This window comes from Scleropages formosus, chromosome 10 (assembly GCF_900964775.1).
Source record: "Scleropages formosus chromosome 10, fSclFor1.1, whole genome shotgun sequence".
Classification (NCBI taxonomy): domain Eukaryota; kingdom Metazoa; phylum Chordata; class Actinopteri; order Osteoglossiformes; family Osteoglossidae; genus Scleropages; species Scleropages formosus.
The window spans coordinates 31,442,628-31,467,946 of record NC_041815.1 but is presented as its reverse complement, the minus strand read 5'-3'; positions in this window follow the sequence as shown (position 1 = coordinate 31,467,946).

The following is a 25,319-nucleotide window of genomic DNA, read 5'->3' as shown; positions in this document are numbered from 1 at the left end:
TAAAACTGCCCGCGCTCGTGTTTTGCGATGTCGACCCGTCGGGCTGCAATGGGCGGTGAAACACTGCTGGATGGAGTCTATGATTAAAGGATCATTCTCCTTGACAGTGCAGCCATCTGTTCTAACATATTTTGGTTTTACTGACCCCCCCCCCAAACTTGTTGCATTTGCTGAGAACAGGCAGCAGTCAAATACAAATTTAATGTAAGTATGGAAACAAAATGCAAAGTAAATTGTCACGTCTCTTTTTCTGCTGTTCTCTTGCTGACCACACACAGTCCTTCCAGAAGGTTCTGAGCTCCGCTCGTGTCCTTAGTGTTGAAGGGTTGTGTCCACTGTCACTGCGCTTCAGTCCATCCGTCTGTTTGCTCCTCTTCTTCTTCCTCCGGAACCTTCTCCCATCATCACTGTCTTTTCGAGGCAATTTCCAAAGTGTGATGATCTGTCTCGCCATGTCTCAGCCTCACTTGTCCTGCTTCTCCAGTGTCCACCTGCCCCCCCCCAGTGCTCCAGAACACAGCTGTGACTGGACGGTGCTCCTCTTCCTTCTTGTGGATCCATCAGCACTTTTGAGGACCTTCTCCAGATCTTTCCGTGCAGCTCGGCCCAGTGCTGCTCTCCCAGTGGGAACCTCCCCTCGCTGGATTCTGCTGTGTTTACCGCTGATGCGTAAAGATTAGAGAGGAACTGTAGCTTCCTGTCCGTGGTCTCTGGGGCTGCAGTGACTGAGTGAAGGAACCCAACACAAACCCCATTCCACTGACCCGTTTTACCCCCCGCCTCCCCCTTTGACTTGTGCTTAATTTCTCGAAGGCTCCCCATCAAAGGCTGCGATGTCCTCGCATCGACGTTCCCACGGCCGCTCGTTGCACGTATGTTCTTACGTTACGGCTCCCGCCACAGTAATTGGATAATACCTCGTTTACCGGCAATCAAGGAGTAGATGAGTGTTCTTGCATTATGGAAATTGTGGGCTGCGGAGCAGACACAGCTTGAGCGCTTTCAGTGTTCTGCTGCATAAACACACACTGTTACGTCAACACACACTTCATCACGTGAAAGGCTGCAGTCACGCGATGAGCTGAGGTCCGTTAGGTGCACAAGTGCTCCATCGTCGACGCTCAGCTCTGTACGGCGCTCGTCTGCTGCATCGCTTTTAATAGCTGCTGACGCTCCGGAACGTAACGCCGTTGTCCGAAAAAACCCACGGGGGGGGTTCCTGGAAACGGGCCTCAGGATGCGGTCGTCCATCTGCCAGGGTCACGTGGTCTGTTTCATCGCACCTCTACTCTGTGTGCTTGGAGTCTGCAGTTGGACCTTCAGTCTGAAGCCTTGGGGTCTTTCGCTTCCGCTTTCACACAACTGTAACAGTTTCAATAGATGATGCGGTGGCCACTGGCCCCAGCTGGAGGGACGGGAGGGCTGCTCCACTGCAGCGCCACGTTGTTTTCCAGGTTCTTTTCCTTCCGGCTCTGTTCCAGAGGGATTCGGAAAGGCGGTCGTACGCTCTGCTCTCGGCACTCAACATCTTGGGCTTTTTCTCAGCGAATCCTCACATCTGGGGTATCCTCTGGGAAGCCCTGGCAGGAGCAGAACCCTCCCGCATGGATGTCATTATAGCCCAGTGGGTGGTTAAATCGCCTAATTAATGCGAGTGTTTACTCAACTGGTTCAATTATACCCCCCGGTCGAGGAGAGTCCCGTGACCGCGCGCCATCGCATCTCCGAGGACCTGTTAAACATGAAATACTGAGCCCCCCCGTTGCCTCTTCAGTGCCCCCGGTGCCTCGTGGTGCAACGCGGTCGCACGCCGCTCGTCATTCTCACGCCATGCATTATTCATCTGAATCGGTCGGCGCTGATTTTTTCCTGCTGGAAGAGGGTATTCAGAGCAGACAGCGGCACATTAACAGCAACGCTGGGAACAATTTCAACATTTAAGATGAGAGGCCCATCAGGACGTCCCCGGCTGAGAATGGCGTTCATGGTAATGGCCATATATGAATTCAATGTGCTGATTTTATCTTTCTATTAACTTGTCTCTCAAAGAAACAAAGGAAAGATTTTTTACCCTTTCGTCCGACTTTGTTTCGACAAGACAAACGTGTTTGCTCGAGTCCTGCTAAAATGGCCTCTCCGTGCGTACGCGCCCCGTCACTTGCTGCTCCACCTGCCGTCCTCTAGGTGTCACTGTGAGCAGCTGAGGGAGGGAAGGGAGTGTCGACCAAGCGCCGCGGGGAACGCGGGCCAATTTGCGTGTCCTGGGCCTCGGTGCCTCGGCAGGGACTGCGGCGCCGCTCCCCACCCCAGGGCACACAGCAAATAAACACAAGTGTCAGTGGGGGGGTGAGGTGACTGAGCTCTTATTTCCACAGACCACTCCCCCTCCCTGCACCCTCCCTGCACCCTCCCGCCGCTTCATCAGATACGCGGTCCGGAGGAAGGAGAAAAAATCCACTGTGGTTTCCCATGATACCCACGGCGCCCCCCGGCTCCCTCCCCGCCACGGAGCGGCTCCTGTGATGGATGGAGACGTGCTCCTCAAGAGCGCTCCGCCTAATGGACACGCACACCGGAGAGCGTCGCGGCGAAGAGGCAGACCTTGGAACGGGCCGGGGAGGCGGGGGTTCGAGGAAAGAGTTTTCCTGAGCGCACTAACACTGATGGATTGCTCCGCGGAACATATGCTGGGAGCAGGATAAATGTTTGCGGGGGTGAAAATGTTCGCAGAAGCGCGACGCTCTCTCCCGTGCTGTGATTTAGGCTCCGCCAAGGTCTCGCCGCACCGCCGCCTTTCTTGCTCGGAGGTCATTTCAAAGTGGCTCACGCAGACGGCGCAGCGGAACGGGGCTCGAGTGGAGAGAAGCTCCCGCTTTGTGTCTTTCAGTGCCTCTGAGGTCTTATTGCCGCCACACCAACGAGGCGCTTTTCACGTCCGTTCGTCCGGGCGCGTTCACGGTGGCGCCAGAGGGGGGCGCTCCTTTCATGTCGTAGGTGCTCGGCAGTAACGCGTCACTTTCAATCAGCGCGTTTGAGGTGCGACGAAAGCAGCGTTTTCCCCACGCTCCTGTTTGAGCAGCACTGAGCAGCTGAGTCATGTCACAGGGACCGCTGACTTTGCTCGTTGTCTGGCTCTGGCCTGCGCGGTCGCGGTCACGGTCACGGTCACAGTCACGGCCGTCCTGCAGATCTCCTGACAAAAGGCGCCACCTGACCCAAATGGGACCCGACAGCCACAGGCCATTCATATCCATTTAGTCCTTTTGCCAGGTGCCCAGCTGTGCCATGTTCCCACACTGAAGTAACGGAGTGTGTGTCCCCTGGACGGGCTCTGACACGGGACACGCAGACACCGGACACCGGGACACTAACGAGGTCAGGGACCCGACTCCAAAACCCTCTTTATCACGTCTTTAATTGTCTGGCTTCATTAAAACCGCTGTGTAAAGCAGCGAGAAGAATGCCTGACCGTACCTTAACTCACACTCTTGGCATCTTTTGTTTTTTATTGTCATTTTTTGGTTTGTTTATCGGAGCCCTTTGTCAAGTGCTCGAGCTGCGCAATCGAGGGTGGGTTCAAATCCAGCTGTCTACATGGAACTTGCAATCCAAAGATGTGCATAAGAGGGCAACAGCAAGCCATTTCTGTACTCTCCTTTACCATGAAATACCACGTCAAGTGGTCTCACTCACCCTATCCCCCCCACTCCCCTGCCCTTTCTCCAAAGGTTCCTGCATTCTGAAGTTTGTCCATTGAAATGGTACATTTACACACACTTACACCCATTTGTACTGCTGGGAAATTTGTATTGCATCCGTGCAGGATAAGTATCTTGAGCAAGCGACACACGGCAGGAAGTGGGATTCGAACCCTGGTCTTTCATCTGCAATGCAACAACTGTAATCACTTCTGCTGCTGCCCTTATATGGTGCACAGATGTTGGCTTCAGGCGTGTTGCGAAGCTCTTGACTCAACACCCTGCTGCACTGACCTGCTGCCGCGACAGATGATCCCCGTGTCTCTGACACACGGCAGGCGGATCCGGGTTCCGCAGTGCTGCTGTTGGCTTGCAGGCGGCTGCCCCTCTGGAGAGACGGCCTGGTTCTCCATGAACTTCCGCGTTAGGGGAAGACAAACAGCAGCAAAGGATCGAAGGAGCCTAATGAAGCCGAGTGGCCCCTCGGTGTCCCCGGGCGGCCCTCGGCCCCCAGCAAACAGGCACGCTTGTCCAGAGCAGTGAAAACCCATGCCTTTCCATTGAAGTCCATTAACTGGAGAGCAGGGAGCCGCTGGCAAATGGGGAAGCGCTCATGGCAGCGAACGCGACCCACAGCTCGCCGGCTCCCGATGAACCCCCCCCGCGATAAGGGCCCTTTCTGACGTGAGCAGACAAGCATCCGAGGATAAGATCTGCGGCACTTCCGTCTGATCTTTTCCCTCCAAACAATTACCTGTATTTACTGAAAAAGTTACCTTGGAGATGGGGTTCTCCGGCCCACGTTCCAGGGACTGCCGCGCTGTCTGAAGCGCAACGCAAACCTCTGTGCTGCCATCTGCATGATGTAATGGCGGGTAAGAGTTCATTCTCTCCGTCTCAGATCGGTTTGATCAGTGCTGGATTTTACAGCACATGTGGGACTTCCCTGAAAGGCGCAGCCGTCAGACTTAAACGCTCTGTGAGTCCTCCACCTGTTAGGGTCGTCCTCGCATCTCCGTGATTTACCCTGCGGGGTAGCGCAGCGCCGAGAGCCTGCTCTCCTTCCTTGAACCGAGTCGCTTTGCTACGACAGCCAAGAGAACCATCTGTCTCCCGTCTCCCAGGGACAATGTGGGGAAGAGGTTGAAGGTCACGCAGACTCTCAGAGCCCACGTCGCTTTGGGTTGTGAAGCGTCCCTTGCAAAGTGCTATAGGTGGGATAACGTTTTTGGGGCGGAGCTATCATCCGAACATCAACTGGTTGTGGCTGTTGTAGTTAAATGTGGTGGAGTCCATGGCGAATCCTTCCAGAAAGTTCTGTGCTCCGCTTGTGTCCTTAGCGTCGAAGGGCTGTGTTCGCTCTCGCTGTGCTTGAATCCGTCCATCTGGCTGCTGCCCATCTTCCTCCTTCTTCCTCCAGCTTTTCCCATCATTGCCAGCTGTTGGAGAGAATCCGACCTCGATGTGTCATCCCTGTTTTATCACCTGTGCTTCCGGTGACAACTGTGGCTTCATCTGAACCACCAATTTGTCTTCTGACCTGTCCATGTTGTCCAGAGGAGCCCATGTGGTCCCTGTCCAGCCTCTCCAGTGTCCACCTTAAACATCCATACACCAAGTGGAGAAAAGAAAGAACGTGACGGTGAAACAGAGGGAATTCGCTTCACCTCGTGTTCGCGTTCACGTTTTTTTTTCCAATATTTATTCAGTACCATAAGAACGTAAACAAAACTTGCAATATTCCACATCACAAACATAAAATAACATCCTCACATTTCATTATAAAAACTTTCCCCAACACAAACATGACTGAGCTTACTTCTCCAAGCATCTTGTTTCACTAATACAAAAAGTAATAAATATCAGAATTGAACTGGAAATGTAGATATCCATTATGACAAAAGGAACCTGGGTTTAAAACACGTGTACCACACACACAAGAAAAGTACCAGGCACCCATGCCAGAACCGCCAAATTCAGATTTTGCTCCGTCCCCAAAAACCACAGGCATCAAACTTCCATACAGTACACATCAAAAAACAAAATATTATGCCCTTTTGTGTTGGCCCCGCCCACCCTCATGGAATGGGGATAAGGCCTTGTTCCCTCTGCAAAGGCACATATTCGTAGAAGAATCCCAACTGCGGTTTCTCTTGATCTCTCTCTGCATATTAATTCTACAGCTGTCTGCCTCCTATCGATTCCTCGCGAGTGTATAAAAGAGTGAGGGGAGGAATCGATTCGGCATCGGGAGGCGTGTGCGACGTGTTCTCTTCTGACCGCCTCGGCTCACATCGCAGAGTGACGGCGCCTCGCAATAACTCTCTCGTTTGAAAGAAAGCCTGCTTTTCACTTTTTGCCCGCGACCGTGCTGGACGGCGGTACGCCCCGGGGGCTCATCGCCATCCGGAGAGCGCCTCTCGTAAGCCGAGTTGTTTGAAGCGCCACGAAAATCCTCTTGTTCGGCGTGGCGGCTGCCCTCTGAAGACTCTTGATTGCCGTGTTCTTTTGGCCTCTTCCGCTTGTCCTGCGGTCGTGTCCCTTTCTTCAAGTGCTCTTCCCATAACCGGACGCCCCATGTATTATGAATCATTACGTCTGGTTATTATGTCGCATTTCACAGTGCGAATGCCACAGATGAACTTTTCTCCACGGGATCCCAGTGTTGCGTTTTCCCTCCATTTGTTGAAATGTCATTTAATTTACTTGACAGTTATTGCATTAAAACCCGAAACAGACGATAATGAAGATGACAAGGTCATATTTTCTTCATGGACTTTGAAAACCATCAAGCCACATGCATTTCCAGCTGTAATCTGAGGGTTCCCCCTGGGATGCTGATGCTGACGCTGATGGCTGCTCACGCACTCAAATGGAAGTGAATTTACAGGATTTATGGGGTCCGTATGAGGACGTTGTTGGCTTTCCGTGTTGCTCTGCACGAAACACACCTCGTGTCTCGTTCCGGCGATGAGTCCCAAGTTTGTCTGAAGAAGTGGGGCAGCGAGAGCGTGCGCGAACGCCGAGAAAAACGTTCGGCCCACACCCCGTGCAGTCCGGTTACGTGGCGAAAAACAAACGATGTTCAGACGATCAGGACGGAAAGACTGCGATGTGAGGGGAAGGGCTACCTTCACGCTTGACGAGCCAGAGGAGGAGTATATGTACCTGTGCCTGCAGACACAGGCTCGCCTCGCTCATTTTTCGTTTAACAAAAGTCCCCAAAGTACAAAGTGACGCAGTGCTTACGCATTTCTGAGTATTTTACAGACAGAATACGTGTACACAGGAACGGAGGACACATTGAAAATAACAATACGATATTGATTGTGGGCTGTCCCATAACACCCACAGCACTTAAATTGGCTTTAAATTAAATTAGCACTCCTATTCTTCAGCTATGTATTTACTGGTGTGCTCCTATCACTCCTCGGACCCTGGAACTTCTGAAAACCCCATTAAAAGCAGAGAAGAAACTCAATTGAAAGGCTGAGATTGTATTGTCACAGGTGAATGAGATTTCTTTCCAGGAATTTCATTAGAGGACAATTTCTTGAGGTAATCTGCTGAATCTAAATTCATTTCTTTTTTGTACCTGCTGGTTTTCCCCCCCGCGGTCCATTGCCTCTGAGAAGAATGTGTGATTTGGAGGATGACTCGTCGTGTTGAAATGGACAGGGTTTGAAGATTCCTTGGAGATGGGCCCCTTCTCTAGCTTGAGGTGAGGGACACCTGTCCTATCCTGTCACTCTGGCTCCCGCCTGCTCTCTGCACCATTTAATATTCCTGCCATGTTTTCGTTTCCTTGATGGACGCCTCTATCAGAGACAACCTGGCGAAGGGTTAATGCAAGAGACGGCAGGAGGTCGGCCCGGCGCAGGATGAGTGACACGCGAGCCTGGTGCATGACAGGTGGGGTTGGGGAAGAGTCACGGAGTGTGGTGGAGCTGCATGGGTAGAGGAGCAGCCTCAGGCTTCGGACCGATGAGGGAACTCAAGGTCTGATCGAGTGACTGAATGACACATGGTTTTAATGGAAGAGACGGGGGGAGCAGCTGCCTTCTGGCCGAATGCATTCCCCCGCACCTCCCAAGCCCAACCCGCCGCACCACGGCTCCCTAGGACTTTCTCAGCTCTACTTTGTGATGTCTGTAAAAGCGGAGCCCCTTGGAGCGGCATGCCGAGGTGAAGCACCATGTGGCGAGCGAGTCGTTCGAGGACAAAGAGATGCCGTTGGCTCCCAACTGGTCTCTGACGTTGCTGCTCAGTGATGAACCACGTTATTGTGTTGTGTACGGGGTCTGACTCTTGTCTGCGGAGGATCAGTGGTTCGGTGGACAGGCGTGACCTCTGGTCAGGAGTTCTCCTCACTTCGTGTCTGAGTAACTGTTGAAGTCACACCCAGCTGCGTCGCTCCATCTCCTAGGAGTGTTGTGGAGGAAGGAGCTGGGACAACATCTCGGAGGGAACGGGCTCTAAAGATGACACTTGTGGGTGTGAGTGGTGAGGGGTGGAACCCAAGGTGATGGTGGTGACCGGCGTCCACTTGCACACCTGAGCGCAACTGCCCAAGAGTTTGTGACTACCTGAGGTCTGATCTGGCTGAAACCTGAAGGATGTCAAGGGACGAGAGGCACCTGCTGCCAACCCTGCGGGCACCACGGTTCAGTCGAGCGGGTGTTGCTGACGGCACATCGCTCTTCAGGCCCGTCAAATGCACGGACACTGAAAAGTCAAAAGTGCTAGTTGCACAAACTAAACCAACTCCAGACCAGTAAACTGCTCCGCCTGTGATGATCAGCTCAGATGGAGGGAGAGTCTGCTGCGTTCAGATTGTGAGCATTTTTCCGCTGTATGCAACGCAGCACAGGTGTCGCCATCATTTCGACGAAGAGGTGAAGATGTGGTTTCAGCTGTAGGTCCCAGGTTCTCCTCTGTGTCCCTGGGTTCAACCAGCGCACGACACCCTCGATGATGGTACAGCCTTTGCAGAGGAAGTCCGAGGCTCTTTGACAAGCAGCAGGAACTGAACGATAAACGAGGCTGTTCGTTCCTGAACTGACGAACATGCTGAGATGATATGTCTGGGACCCAGTTGGTCCAGCCCACTGGTTGAGATTCGCACAGGTGCCTCAGGTGGGGACGGGAAGGCATTGCAACTCATAATCAAGGCAAGTAGGAGAGAAGAGAGTGGAGGGACCAGCGTAGCTGCAATGACCTCTTTTCGCGCCTTCTTTCCGTGTGTCTCTGGTGAAGGTGGCAGGACATTATGGCTATACGTGAAACCCAGCTGCGGTGCAGGAGCCTGCAAGAGTTACAGGCGCTGCTGTGTTTTGAATACAAGTGCAGCCCGATGAACCCAGACCCTGGGGATTATTGGAAAAGGGAACTTGAAATGACACCGATGTCTGGGACACGGTACAATGAACAGAGGATGGCAGGGGATGAGTGGAGGTGTGAAAGTCGAACATGTCGGCGCCATTGTCAGTCACAGGAAGTATCTGAAGTCAGCGATGCTGAGGGACATGAAGGGCGGGACTCCGTTTGGAAAAGCGGGCCAGTTGGTTTCTGCCTCGACCCTCGTACCGGCGTTCAGTTCGAGAGGCATCTGAAGTGCCCTTGCCAGGAGCCCAGAGGGCCGTTCTACATTCGTCTTCAGCAGCACATTAGGACTTGTAGGTGGCAGCAGGAGCTGTGAATTAATGATGTGCACGACACATACGATGTCCACGCTGGAGCCGTCCTGCGGGTGCCGAGACTGCCGCAACATCACGCTAACGGGCCCCACCAAGGCCACGCCCAAGTATGGAGCTGCTTGGGAGAAGAACCTCGGAAGACACTCGGGGCTCCGTGACTTTACTCCGTCTCGATGGACGTGTGGAGTCGTCAATAATTCAGAGCAGCCGAGTCTCACTTCGGAGGGAACTCAGAGGAAGTTAAAGCATCAGCCGGAGAGAGCTGCTAATGGCCAGAGGGCAGCTTTCAAAGTGAACTTGAAGTTGTCGGGCAAGTTTGGGGTTCTTGGCGTCGGTGGAGGTGAGTTGTGCTTTTGATTCGGTTTGATTTACCTGTGACTGAATCTGCACACGTTCTCTCGGGAACGTGTCCAGGAAGACTGGACGGCGGCCAGCGAAACAATACATTACAATCCCTGATCACAGAGCTGTGAACTTCTGCCAAATTGAGAAGAAACGCCTGGCAGGACACACACTTTCTACCTCATAGTCGAGCGAAAGACACCGGAGCGTTTTTTTGTCGAGTCTCCAGGTTGGCGGATGTCACCGAAGAGCGCATGGATGCCGGGGTCACCTGCAACACCACTTCCCATTCCCGTGTGACACAGAAGGTTGCCTGAAATCCATCGCGGCCCCAAGACGTGCACGGAGGCCATAAACTCATCGAGCGATGAACTGCAACGCTGAGTCTACAGCCAGACTCTTCCCGAGAAGGAGGGATGATTTGTATGGGCAATGAACACACACCTGTGATCATCCATCCTCTCTGTGAGCGTCACCCCCCATGTTCCCTGCGTTTGTACCCTCCGATGCACCGTGATGGATGAGCGACGCAGGTGGGGATGGAACTCGCTCCCCCATTGTGATGACCAGGACATCTCCCAAACAAGCACACCTCAGCAGAACACTAAAGGGTCACTCAGAGAAGCAGAGCCCCCGTGATGTTTCCGTTTCCATCTTCCTCGTTGTCTCCTTGAGTACACGAAATCAATGCTGTGCTCGAGGCCTTGATTGGAACGACTCTCTTCGGGCTAAGAAAGGGAGACGCTCTACCGGTTCACGCACAAGCAAATTGAGCACAAGCAAGGCCAAACAGCAGGGGAACTTTCCGGAAGGTCCAGAGCGATGGCTGCAGCAGCTGAAAGAGGAGGAACAGCGGAAGGTTTTCAGAAGAACGACTTCCTGCGAGGTGACCGGAGTGCATTTACTTTCAGTTCTGCTATCTCCCGTCTTCCCCCCGATTTCGTTTTATGATTTGTTGTTGAGCGATGATGTCACTTTGGTCTCTTCCAGGTCACTGGACATGTTTGGGCTCTCAGAAAGTTGGATGTTCATTCCAAGGACAACGTGGTCCAACATTGCTGCGACCATCTGGAGTGGTGAGCACAGTTCCGCCCCGCAGTTCTCCCTGAGAGTGCAGATGGGGTGTGACGGTGTCGAGAGTGGTGTGGGTCTCATCGCCACACCTGCCAACAGGTGCGTGAGGTTGTCACGGAGGCAATCCAGACACACGGGACACGTGGTTTCCACTCATAAAGACACGCACTTTGGAAACACGAGCGGGCAAAGATGAAAGAGCCTTGACTTGTTTCTTCCCGGGGAACTGGGGGCTGATTTCGGATGAGTGGAGAGGGATGCCGATGAGCGATGACGCACTCGTTTCTCCTTCGCTACGAGAAGATGTCAGTGGGCTCCTAAAGCCAAACCCCAATCCCTCTAAAAGCGGGACGAGTAATGTCATAACCTCGGCGAAATAAAGGGTTTGACGAGACAATTACAGATTCACAGCGTGAGCCGCGTCGGGACGTCTCACTGGGTGTCGCATTCTAACGGCGCGTTAAAAAAGTTCATTTCAAATGTCGAGAAAATTGCGTCGCTGAAAGATTTATGTAAGTACTGGAGCCGCTTCTTTAATCATAGAGTTTATAACATAATGTGACTTGAAATCCATTTACTTGTCACTTTGCTGAAATTGCGTGCGAGGAGCGCGACCGTAGCAATGCGACCGAAGCAGCCTGTTGACACCGACGCCGCGTCTTCCTGGAAACGCAAAAGGCCCTTCGCGAGGCTGCAGGAAGCCTCTCCTCAGCCAGCGTGGACCGGACCGGATCGGACGGGACGTGCTCTTCTGCATGTTTCTACTCTGTTTTTGCAGTTCTCCCGTTCCCGACTCTCGTGTGCCGACCGGCTCTCCGCGGACGGCGCTGGGTACCGAACGGCCTAGACTGGCGGTCCCTCCTGATGACCGGTTCCCGGTGCGGTCAATAGCAGCACTTAGTGCCCACTTTCGCTTTCTTTGAGCCACGTGGCACGGGTCGGCCTGAGCTCTGCTGCCACGACGGTTTTATTATCAGCTCGATCGGCTGATTGATCGCGCCTCCGGCCGGCCAGACGGTGGGCGCCGATCGATGGGATCAATAGGCTCTGTTTTACTATGATTATTTTTGTTTGATTTTTCCGTTTCTGTGAGAAGTAGCGCGCTTGCCTGCAGCGAGGCATTTTGAATAGCCGCTGTAGAACGTCGTGCTGTATGGCTACAAGTGTGAGGTTTCCCTCCCGCGGGGTGTTCTCCAGGAAGGAGAAGGACGACGAGCGGAGGGAGGGCCGTTTACCCTGCGCTGCGGGGGCAGCCGGCGTAAATGCACACGATGCTAATTAACATGGAGCAGAGTGCGATTACACGTACTGCGGCGGAGAAAGGCATTTCCAAACAAGATACCGAAACAGAAAGCAGAACCTTTTGGCACAGAAGGAATTAAGTGTTTAAGTTATGGAACAAAAAGACCCCCGATGTGCTCCTACAATAACTGCACATGAAATCATGATCCATCTCCTGCTCTTTGTTTACATTCGTGCTGTCATATGGAGTCATGTGGGGAGTGTAAACAGACATGGGTGCTGTTGTGTGTGTGTGTGTGTGTGTGTGTGTGTGTGTGTGTGTGCGCGTGTGTGTGCGCGTGTGTGTGCGTGTGTGTGTATGCGCGTGTGTGTGTGCGTGTGTGTGTATGCGCGTGTGTGTGTGTGTGCGTGTGTGTGCGCGTGTGTGTGTGCGTGTGTGTGCGCGTGTGTGTGTGCGTGTGTGTGTATGCGCGTGTGTGTGTGTGTGCGTGTGTGTGCGCGTGTGTGTGTGTGTGTGTGTATGCGCGTGTGTGCGCATGTCCATCTCCTCACCCCGGCGTGTCTTCATTTCCACACCTGGGGGTTCGTCGCCCGCCGTGATGGATCTGTCTGCTGGGCCACTGAGACGAGAAGAGGTGTGAGCAGGTGTGTGTCACTTTGACGGAGTGCTGTCTCTGTCTGAATGTCATCACAGCCCCCCCACTACCCCACCCCCTTTTAGTTTCTCAGCTTTTCCCTGAATGAGGCGCTCACCACCTCATCACCCACACGTGTTAAGAAAAGGCTGCATGCTGACATCTCAGTGATGTGTGTTCCTGTTCTCGGGACCCTTGTGTGCAACAGGCGAGGTGGTAACCCCCCCCCCGCCCCGATGCTCCCCGGCAGTTCAGCGCCCAGTTTGTTTTTTGACCTTTTGGTCATAGAACTTCCTCTGAACAGGAACTCAGCCCTCTGCGTCCCTCCTTTCACTGCCTTCCCACTGTGGGCTGGGGAGGGGTGTGGCCTAACGCACGGCCACGGGGGGTCGGGTAGCCTGGCGCACCTTCCGCGGGGGAGCGGAGCACCGATGTTTTTCAGGCGACTAAAATACTAAAGAGCACAGAGGTGGCACTGCCGTACAGTCCCGCAGGGGGCGCCCTTCGCAGTTCAACCCCCCCAAGGAACAGAGGAAGCATTAAAAGAGAGCTTAACTGTGTGTTTTCAGTGTTCCGCACGCAGCTCATTTCCAGAAGGGTCCATGTGCTCAATTACCACAACAATTAAGATTTTTATCTCTGTTTAAAATGAGAAAGTAGACCGAGACGGCAGCCGACCAAGAACAAAAACAGTTCATGAACATATTTGCCTGTCGGTTGTGTGAGAAGCAGCACAGTGTGTGTGTACGTGTGTGTGCACGACGCAGTGGAGATGTATGTTTGTCCTGCGGCTGTTCGCAGCTCCAGCGGCACCGGAATCACAGTCGAAACATGACAGCGCTCACAAACAGCTCCCTAAACTGCTGCTTCACGGTCCCTCTCACGGTCGACCGCTCTTCGGTTCACTTCGCCAGTTCCTGTTCGTCCCGGCAGCCGGGGGGGGGGCAGGGCTGCGTGGAGGCGGGATCTGTTGGCCCCCGGCTGGGAGATCCCGCCGTAATCAGATTAGTGAGCATTACTGCATGTTATCTGCTGTAATCTTTCAGAGGGTCGCCGCGAGGCCTGCGTGGAGGAGCGGTGGTCCGGCCCTGCCGGGTCCGCGGTGCGAGTAAACAAAAGCTGGTGGGGCCGGGTTGGCTATGAGCTCCTCTCTACAGCTTCGCGGTAATACAGAATGGAAACAGTCTGCCCTTCCCATCCACGCGCTCACGGTCTCTGGACACGATGCAGCAAGGCAGGGGTCGTGACCTGACGGCAGCTTTGCGGTCCGCCGGCCGAGGGCTTCGGTACGGGAACGGTCACCATTTCGGCTTCCGTCTCTGTGGCTCTCCGTCTTTCCTGCTGTCTGAGACCCTTTGACCCTGTAGTGCTGGTCTACTACCGCAGTGTGCACTCTGTCCACGGTGAGTGGAGGTGATCAGTTCTGTTTTATGGAGGCAAGCTGCAGACGGGACCCAGCTGGACGCAGGTCTCTGTGTCAGTCCCTGCCAGGAGACCCCTGGAGACCCCGGGGAGGGTCTGTCTTCAAAGCACAGCTCCTCCCTGCTGAGGCCACTGAGATGAATGGATGGACCTCAGTGACACCAGCAGAGCAGTTAGAAGGAAGTATGGACTGTGTAGAGTATCCGTTGTGTCTGCGTGTGAGTGTTTGTGTGTGTGTGTGTGTGTGTGTGTGTGTGTGTTTCCCTGACGTTTCGCCGTCGCTCTGCGAGCATCTCCATCCACAGCCGAGGAATGATCTCGGTCTCCTCTGGAAATACGTTTGAGTTTTTCGAGAAGGTCCTTGAGCGGGGGGGGAACTCCTCCACCGACATGACAAATATGGCACAGGGAACACGGCTGCGCTGCAACACACCCCGACATCAGTCTTGGAGATTTATGCAGAGCAGGTGTTGCGTTTAAAATGCACGGATGCTCTTCGGCCGACCCCAGGCGGACGCCCGGCACGACAAGCCGCGCTGCCGAAACTGCACTCGGCGCTGAGCCGCACCGCAGGAGCCTTTGTGTCCCCGTCACTAAGCTACGATTTGTCACGTGTGGAGCCAGTCCAGCCTGACAAGTTCACGTTCGCTGCTCCGACCGCTACATTAATGACACGGTGCAGGAAGAGACAGGAATGCGAGGGGCGTATTTGCGTCGGCATGTTGACAATCAGCGAAACTGAGCTGAACAGCAGAGCAAAAGGCCTTTTTGTTCGGTCGGATTTGACGGCAGACGCATCGCAAGAGTCCGTCAGTCCCGAACACATCGGAGAGAGAGGTTGAGCCCTGTGCGGTCGCCTGCGGTCGCCTGTGGTGAAACCGCGTTCGATTGGTGCGTTCAGAAGCGCAGCCTTTGGTGGTTCCTGTTCCCCCATCTCACCCGAGCTCTTTGATTACGTTCCTGTCCTTTCAGCTCTTTGATTCTTCCTCAAGCGGACGGCCCGGGTTCGAGCGGTAGTGCTCTTCACCGGCTCATTAGCATCCTTATTGCTATCTGCTTGTGTGTGTGTGTCGGTGTGCGAGTGTGTGTGTTGTGCTCGCACACGTCTCGTTATGCAATTTCTTTTCCTACCTGTAACAATGATGCAAGTTCCGCTGCAACGTCTGACACTCGTTTCGTTTGTCTTGACGAAGTTCACTGTTATTATCCAGCTGCTCCTGTTTAACTTTTAATATTAAATACATCAGTCTTGTTATTGGGGCCTGAAGGTGCAGGAAACACTTCTTGTTCTTCTTATTTTTCTTCATCCTCCAGATCTTCCTATTATTCTTATTGTTCTTATTGTTCTTTCTTCTTCTTGTTGTTATTATTATTATTTTCCTTCCTAAGTCTTCTTGTTCTTCCTCCAAAGTGACTCATCATCGCAAGTTCACTCATCATCACAAGATGTAGCTCATCCACCGGCTCTTTACTATTATTATTATTATTATTATTATTATTATTATTATTATTATCACATCAGGAAATAATCACACCTGAGTAGAAACAAAAGCAGGAATAACTTCAGAACACCTAGCAGCAGATCTTAGTTGAAGGACACTTTCATCGTTCTGCTCCAAGGTGACTTATTGTGTCAGATTATTCACTTTACACTGATTTACCCACGGATACAGAAGACCATTTTTACCATAGCATCACCGTACTTCTCTGGTCCAGACTGCGGTTTCCCGTTGTCAGTTGGACCAAGGGTCCCCCGGCAAGGGCGGGGCTTCGAACCCGGGACCCTCAGAGCCAGACGAGTGCCGTACCACAACCGGCATGCGGTGAAGCGACTGCGTTCACGCGGAAAGAGACTTGTCCTCGATGGACTCGACTCGCACGCGCACCTTCCCTCATTGTGCCGTCTTTTTACCCAGGTGCTCTTGGGCCGTCCTGTGGAGGCGCTTCGCCCGTCACATCTCGTGGCTCGAGAGGACCGTGTGGGCGGTGGGCGGGGCTTTTTCTCGGAAGACGCCCCCAAACATCAATGCCGAACCGCGAAGGCACCGCATACCGTTACATCACGACCCCCCCGGAGCCCCCTGCTCATTTGGGATGTGACATGTGGCGCTCGACCAACAGATGGCGCTACAGCAGCAAGTTTCTCAAACTCTTGATGCCGCTTACAGCTGTTACACCAAGAAGACAGATCAGACTGAAACTGAGAGGAAAAGAGGCCCAATGTTGTGCCGCAACTTTTTAAACTGCAATTTGTTGTTCCTGCCAATCCAGGTTGAGAGCGGCGTCCCGGAAAATGCCGGAACATTTCAATCTAATTGCAGATGAGTTTGCCGGGGTGGCGGTGAGGTGGGGTGGGGGGGGCGCATCGCGGTGGATCGACGAGTGGCGGAGTGCCGTTGGGTCTCGAACCGCAGGCGGCAGCAGCAGTACAAAGGGCGGTGGCTCTAATTCGCAGAGGAGCGGCCCGGTAACCTTACCTGGAGCTGCTGTGTCCGCACCCGTGTGTGCTGTGCTGTGCTGTGCTGTGCTGGGGGAAAGAGAGACATGTTAATTTACTTGTCATTCGTTTGCCCCCCACATCACACACACGCACACACACACACACGCACACGCACACACGCACACACGCACACACGCACACACACACAGTCAGTGATCCCCAGCCCCATTCTCTGCTGTGTGACTTGAGGGGCACCCCTCCACCCAGGTCCCACACACTTAACACATAGACAGAAGGTGGCACTGGTGTCTCAACACATGCAAGGCTTGGAGAGTGGGGGTGGGGTTTGGTGACCGCTCGGTCGATCAGTGGTTGAAACATGAACAGGAACAGGCCACACGTGATGTCCACCAGGTATTTCAGTACATTTGCTGTGCTGAAATACATATTCTGATTTAATCATTTATTCAGCATGGTAATTTTTACTGCATTAGTTCAGGGTGGGTACTGTACAGCAGGGTGTCGGATTCAAACTGTTCAATCCAGAGGTACTGCACTTTGATCTTAGCCGAAAGGTCGAGAAGCGACAGTCCAGAGGTCCAGAAGTGGTGACTTTAACCATTTCTTTTCCCTCCTTTCTCTCCTTTCCTTCCTTTGTCTCATTCACTCTTTTATCGATTCATTTCATTATTTATTTGTGCTCTTTGGCCCTGCAATGCAGACACTGGAAGAGTGAAGATCCTCTCGACCACAGCAACACGACCGCTCCTTTGCCACTTCTCTCCCTCTGCATACGGTGCGTTAACCGCCCACGGGTTTCTGCTCTCTGTGCTCTCGAACGGCTTAATTAAACTCCCAGGGAAATGTGGGGACAGAGCACCATTGACACCCCCCTCCCCCCCAGAGCGGCTCCCCTCCCGCCACCGTTGTGCAATGACCGCAGGCTTCGGCCAAACCGGAGGCCACTCTGCCCTGTCAACTAGTGGCGTTATGCGTGCCGAGAGGGGTCTTCCTTTCTCTCCCGTGCAATTCAGGTCGTTGCCCTGCTGTGTGTGCACCCCTTGGGGGGCCGCATTGCTTTGTACGCCTTTCATTGTGGCGATTGGCAACCGTGTGCTGCCGGGGGCGGTCAACTTGCGGTCGTGAGTCATGCAGGACTTCTCTTCGTGCTTTTCCAGTGGCTGTTTTGGGGACCGGCCCTGACGGTCAGTACCCTTAGCCACGGTCAATACTGCTGCTGCGCTTCGAGTGCGGGGGGTCCAGACAAAACCCCCTGCACAAAACCCTCTCTCACAAAGGAGGACCAAATGCTCTCTGTTAGTGTAAAGTAGGAAAAAACTTGCTGTTGGATCCAATGAGAAGCATCGGTTCTACTTCAGCCATCATGGAGACCATCAGGAACGATGAAGGAGGCCCTAAATTGTGTACAGAAGGCTACTTAAACACGAAGAAGAGCTCAATCCCAACAATCCACGGATACGTTGGGATTGTTCTCAGAGGAATGCATTTTCTTGCAAAGGTTGCGCCGTTACACATTTGGAGGTAAAGCAACGACTTTCTGTAACTGAGCATCACCACGACCCAGATCCTAACGAGACGGAACCAGCCGAGGTAAATAACACCATAAAACAGCCGCTTTGACCAACAGGGTCAGACCTATTACTGATTATCACTATTGTTATTATCTCTGATTATTATACTGTACTATTAGTATTATTACTGAATACTGATTACCTATTACTACTATTACTAAACCACATATTGTTGCAAACCCCCGGTTGGCCTTCTTTGCGAAGAGAGTCTCCACAGGCCCTAAAGAGCCCCTCCAGAGCCCCCTTCCCCGAGTGAAGCGCCCCTCACAGGTGCGGTTTGGGAGGGGGGCGTGGCCTTTGCGAGAGCTCTCAGTAACACTGGTGTTGGTGCCCAGATGGACGCAGTGCTGGACGCGCACACGCACACACGGTGGCATTGCGATGAACCCGCCTTCAGAGAGCCGAGAAATCCTAGAGGTGCTGACCTCCCAGAAGCCGCCATCACGGTCTCTGTTCCGCACAGTAACAATGTTCCACGTCTGCATACCAATGTGCTGTGCGGTAAAGTACAGAGGGACTGTTTTGAATGCACCCCAAAGTGCAATTATTTGGAATATTTCAGTGAAACGGTGCGAACACTTGTGCGACGCCACACACTGATGTCACAGTGATCGTCCCCACATGAGATGGAGAAAAATAACACTCGTGGTGTAAATCGGGGTAAACGTCGACTCTTTGCTGCCCTCCCCGGCACCTTAATTGCAGCGCTTTGACCTTTGGCTGCTCACGAGCGCCGCTGCTGCCCAAATCAGCGGCAATGACAGGACACGGCTGTTCTGTTCAAGGAAAGAGTGCTTCGGTACCGCACACGTGCACGCTCTTTACGGCAGGAGACAGTAATATAATGCAAATAAAAATTGCACGCTCTCCATAATGTGGTCTTTATGTTCATGGAACACTTAGATTTATACCACGCACTGCTTGTTTTATTAGGTTTCTATTGGACTCTATTGTGTTGCTGGAATGAGGTTATTCCCAAGAAATACAATTAATGGTGAATTCAATTTGAAAATATAAGCGGCAAGAAATCTTGATATTACCAGGGGCTTCATTAATATTTCATATGACTAAATATGCTGTAAATTAGATACAATCTAATTGCAAAGTGCATGAAAGCACATTGAGAATAACCTTGCGAGGGACGTCCGCTGGCCTGGAATTGACACGTTTCACGTGACTAAAGCCGCGCTGCATGGACCGGCTAAGAAGACACCGTGCACAGGACCCCCTTTTTAAACACACTGCCCGTCAGAAACCGGCGTTACTCGAAGATCACTTTTACTGCCACGTCACAATCCGCACACACGTAAAAACAGAGACGTTCCTCCATTTATTCCTTGGTTAAGCTCTGGAAAAGTCACGGATATGGCTGTGATAATATGAACACCCATGAAACATGGTTTTAACCTTGCGAAATTTCAGCATCGTTAAAATTAAAGCTCATTTAAAATCACTGAAAATACAGATGTTCTCTCCACAAACAGGGACTCAGTGCTGCCTACTGACTAAAGTTCTTCATCTTGATACTGATCACCGACAAGTCGGCTGTAAACACCGTGGAAAGGAATTCAATGCAGGTGGTTCCACACTGCTACAGTACTATTGCAGTGCTGTACCGTGTTTCTGTGCTCTTTACTGCCATCTCTCGGCTCAGCAGGCAAACACAGCCTGCGATTGCTCCTCTCCGGATGGAAATTTCACCAAACTAATGTTTGTAACTGTCCCATCCTGTTATTGATTGCCGAGTCTCGGGACTCCGGACACCGCGGACACCGCGGACACCGCGGACACCGCGGACACTGCGTGTGGGAGCTGAATCAAGGCATCTGTTACTCCCATGTATTGGCCAGGAGTATAAGAACAGTTTGCATTTGCTCCCCAGCACACAAAAATGTTACAAAAGAGGTGACAAAAGTAAAATTCAAAATAAAAAGTAAACTGGAAAACGTTTGTGTCTTAGAAAATTCGTAACAGAACCGTTTCCAGTGCGAAGAGCCGGTGCAGTAAACGTGGACGAGACGGAGATCAATGATGCTACTTAACACTGCGAGTGTCAGCATGACACCGATATTAGCGGAAAGGTATTGTGTGAATACCGTAGGGTGACGTGCGTGTACCATGACAGGGTAAACATCCTCACTGGCACCTGGCTGCTTTTCACAGCAGATAAATGCAGAAACGTTACTTAATAAACGTTGTGCCACGTGGCACAACGCAGCGCAGCACAGCACAGCACAGCACAACTTTCCATGCCCTCAGGGCCAGCATCGGGCTTCTGGAACTTTCCACCCAGCGCTCTGTATTCATATCCTTTTACACAGTAGCCCTGATATAATGCGGGGTCCGACCTTTCACGCTGCGTCCTAACGAGTTTCCGGTTTTGACGGAGGCTGAAGAAAGTTTAAGTCCAGTTTGCTTTTCACCCTCGGTCTGCATCGCATAGCTTCACCTTCTGGCTTTCGGAAATGTGCCTGGGAACCTTAACCCACGTTTGAAACAAGCGGAAAGCAACTGACTGAAAAAGATTTGCAGTCCAAGCTCTGAGCGCGTCATACGCGATTCCACGTTGTATCAGGTCTACAGTGTCCTTCTCACGGCTTTGAACTTCAACATCCGTCACGCGGTCGGCAGGAAGACGATACCAACAAGAGTCTTCGGTACTACAGGCATGAGAGCACGGCTCTCGACTGACGGACCCCTAATTACATGATGAGAAACTGAAAGCAGAAGAGTGGATGGATGGATGTATTTATGAAAATAACCCTTATCCCTCAAAAAGAGAGTAAGTTATAGGACCAGACTGATTTCATCGAGGTACAAATGAGGTTTGTGGAATGCATGTCCCCAAAGAGACCCGCAGGGCTTGACGTGGAGCTGCACACGGTAATACGCACCTGTGCACATTCACGCAGCGTGTGGGACCCAGCCATGGGGAAAGAACCGTGTGGTTTCCGTGGTGACCGCCTCCACGGCACCCTCAATTAAATAGGGAGCCTCTTTGGCGATGGCGAGTAATGACCTGTCTTTGCTGGAGGAAATCTGCTGGTGAGAGGAGCAGTAAGAACGCAGCTTAGCAGCTCACAGCCGTCGGGTGTTTCTTTGTTCCAGACCCTCCGGCTTTCACGGGAAAAGAGCGACTGTGACACTGTAACACTGTGACACTGTGACGCCGACGCTGTTGCACCGAGACACTGAGACTCTGAAACACTAACACTGTTACATTGAGACACTGAGACATTTTGACACTGTTACACCGAGACCCCACCAGTTCAGGACGTGTCATCCAGGACATGAGGCCTCTAGGGGCCTGTACGGCAGCGAGTGGCACAGCGGTTCGAACCGTCACCTTGCATTTGGAAGGTCCTGGGTCCAACTCCCACCTCCTGCTGCTGTACCCTTGACCAAGCTATTTACCGTGAATGGACACAGTAAAAATTACCCTGCAGCACGAACAGGTAAATTGGTGTAAGTAGCTCAGTGCATAAAGCTCTTTGGACAAAAGAGGTAAATGAGCAAAAGTATTCAAGTCTTTTTTTGTTAATCAGTTCATGCTGTTCACACAAATCACAACTGATCCATTGGACTGTCATCAGGATCCTCATCTGGACACTTTGTACCATGTTCCATGCTACTACGGTAAGGTGATTCACTGTAACACAAGTGTATGGTGCACGCCCTGCAGGACAATGCCGCAAAGAGGCCATCCAGCGGAGCACTGCTGCTCCTCACCTCCATCTGCTTCCGCTCCACGAGCTCCGAAGCGTCCTCCAAAGGTGCCGTGCATGAATGCGGATGCGGCGGCGCTCTCGAGTGGCCGTTCCGAGAGCCGCGCCGCACGCCGAGCTCGAGAACTCCTTAACAAGGCGGCGTTCAGCTCAGGTGCCACTTCACAGGGCCGAACCAGGGCCCTGTCGCGCCTCCTTCTTTAAAGAGGCACACGCGGCGGCGCAAACCTGCCTCCGGACAAAAGACGCTTTGAGGGTCTCCTGAGCAACACCGTGTACTTTGCATTACAGTCCAATTAACCCCGCGTGGCGGCAGTGCCGGAGACGCCTCGGTCGAGTCGCTACCCGCATCTGAAACGCTCTGATCAAAAGTCCACGGCTGATCAAAAGAAGAGAAGTTTGAATAAAAAAGCCCCCCCCAACCCCCATCCATTTGTGCCCCCCCAGCCCGGTGCTGGAGCGCGGTGCTGGAGCGCGGTGCAACCGGCCGCTGATGAAAGTGCTCACAAATTAAGAGCTACATGTAAATTTCATGCAAATTTCACAAGTTTGACTTTGTGACGCTTTTATCAACACAACTTTGGTAATTGAAGCAGCAGAGTAAAGAACTTGTTTTCTGGAAGGGGGGAGTGAAGGCGCTCCGGGTTACTGCTGTCTTACTGCTGCTGTCACCTGTGTGTTAGAGGGGTGTGTGTGTGTGTGTGTGTGTGTGTGTGTGTGTGGACTTTTTTTTTCACGTTCCCGCCGCTCATGGGCCTGGAATATGTGGTCAGTGGCTTGTGAGGACCCCACATGAGAGACACACCCCCTCTCCCCTCTCGGACGGCCCTCGGCCCACCCGGACTGCTGAACCCCCTCCGAAGGCCTCTGAGCAGCTTAACATGACGTGTGGGGAATGAGTGGTGAGTAATACCAGAGTAAGAGCGAAGTCCCCAGATAAGCCTTTACACAGCTGCTACTCCAGCATTGTATGCGAATGTTTGTGTACCTTATAATAAAAAAAAAAAATTGTAAGAAGGATGTCAGGATTCATCTTTCCTGCGTTTTATGCACCTACTTGAGCGATGAACATCGGTGCGTCAAGTGGAAGGCAACAAACTAGGTTTACCTGAGAGTCGCATGTCTGCAGCCATGTCTCTTTCTCTTAATGTAATGAACGCATTGTATTTTCGTTGAGATGCACGTCGCTTTGAAACAGTGACGTCTGTGCAAACAGGCTGAGATCTAAAGAGAAAACTTGTCTGTGTTTTGCAGAAAAAGGTGAATGAACCCCCCCAGCAATGTAAGAAGCTCTATACAGACCACTCCAGAAAGAACACGGCTGACGCCGCGTATGGAACCGAAGGCCTGCGGCGAGGCTCTCTGAGACACCTGATACCACGGCGTTACCGTAGTAAGCCGCACGGCTCTCGGTTCCCCCTCAGCACCTCAGTCGCTTCGCTCAGGATCAATGAGGTGGAAAAATTAATTTGCACTGTGCTTCCATGTAATTTGACACGAGTCATGCGTGCAGTGGGCCGATGTGGGGGCCGTGTTTCCACCGGGGTCTTTTTTAATCTCCCAAGGATCCCCTGAACCCCCGCATGTTACTGATAGTCCTGCCCCCTGCTGTCCAGCTCCACCCCCCACCCAGGGCTGCCTGCATGGCCTCCCATCGGTCCATTTGCACCGCCGAGCCTGCAGTACTAAAGCCGACCGCCGGGGAGCGCCGGGGCCGGGAGGCTCTCGAACCCTCGGCCAAGGTGGAGCGGCGCTCCCGGTCATGGAGAGCAGCCATCTCTCGTTCCTGCAGCGGTGCCCCGAAGCTGCCGTTTCCTCGTTGGAGGCAGGATTAGAGACACCAATTGACCAATTGCTGCTCAACATTTCACATATGAACATCGGAGGAAAAACCGGAGGAAAGTGCCAACAACGCTCAGAAACGGCTTTCGGTCGCTGTCGCGGTCGCCTCCTAGTCTGCAGCCGTCACGGGGAGGAGGGAGCTGGTGAAACAGGAGAAAAACAGAAACATGTTGCAGTGACGCACCGCAAGGATGTGGATGAATCCTCGCTCTCTGGTGCGTGTGTGTGTTTCTCGCTGACAGCACACAATCCCCCCCAGCAGAGCCTCAGAAGTCCTTCAAGCGCTGCTGATGAAGGGCTGCAGAAGAGGACCAAACGAGAGATGAGCACCGTTATTATTATTGTAATATTAATGTTATTATTATGAGCCTTTATTCATAGGAACCCTTACAGTGTTAGATAATCAGCTTTGGACTGATTTACACATTTATACGGCTGGGTAATTTTTACTGTACCAGTTCAGGGTAAATGTGTTGATCATGGGGTCTACAGCAATGGGGGGAGTGGAACTCGGGATCTTTCATTGCAAGGTGACGACTTTCACGAGAACACCACCTCCTTCCCTCAGCAGATCGATAGATACAGCGCCCAGAAAAGTGCTCACCCACCTTGGACTAGATACATCGATGGATGACCGTAGTAATATTTACTCAGTCACTGTCAATAACCAGTTGTCCACTGCAGGGGGTCCCAGCAGTGCAGAGCCTATCCTACAAGGTGATGGTGGTAGGCCAGGGAGGGTAGACCCTGGAAAGGACATCGGTTCATCACACACACACACACACACACACACACACACACACATTTTCAGAACCGCTTGTCCCATACGGGGTCACGGGGAACCGGAGCCTACTCGGTAACACAGGGTGTAAGGCCGGAGGGGGAGGGGACACACCCAGGACGGGACGCCAGTCCGCCGCAAGGCACCCCAAGCAGGACTTGAACCCCAGACCCACCGGAGAGCAGGACTGCGGTCCAACCCACTGCGCCACCGCACCCTCGGTTCATCATAACATGTGAAATTTGTTCATTCCACTTTGTTTGCTCCACGACACTGTGTTTCGTATGAAACCGATACTTGTCGTTTGTTGCCGTCAATTCAGGTTTTGAACGTTTCCTTTTACGAGCACATCACCACCTTTCCGACATGCACCCATCATGGCGGGACCTGAAACCACTATTACGGCGGATTAGCGGAGCGACCGGCTGGACCTGTGGACCTGCGGTGACGCACGACACGGATGGCGATGGCGACGCACCGGAGCTCCCCGCATCGGCACTATCGGCGTAGAAACGCAACGTGAGCAGCTGGTTTGTGCGACTCCTCAGCATCCTCAACCTCCCCTTCCTGACTGAGGTGGGAAAGCGCGGCACTCGCGAGCATTTTTATTGACTTGAAGCTACATTTCTAACTACAATTCATAACCGTTCGTAAGATGACGAGCTACTGTATACAGTGTAGCACAGAGACCAGTGAACAGCTCACAGAGGGAGGGGCCTCCATCAGGTTTATTCACACGTGTGTCTCCTTCTCCTGTTTCTCCTGCTTCTCCTGCTTCTTCTTTTCCTTCTCCTTCTTGTTGTTCTCCTCAAAAATAAATTTAATTGAAT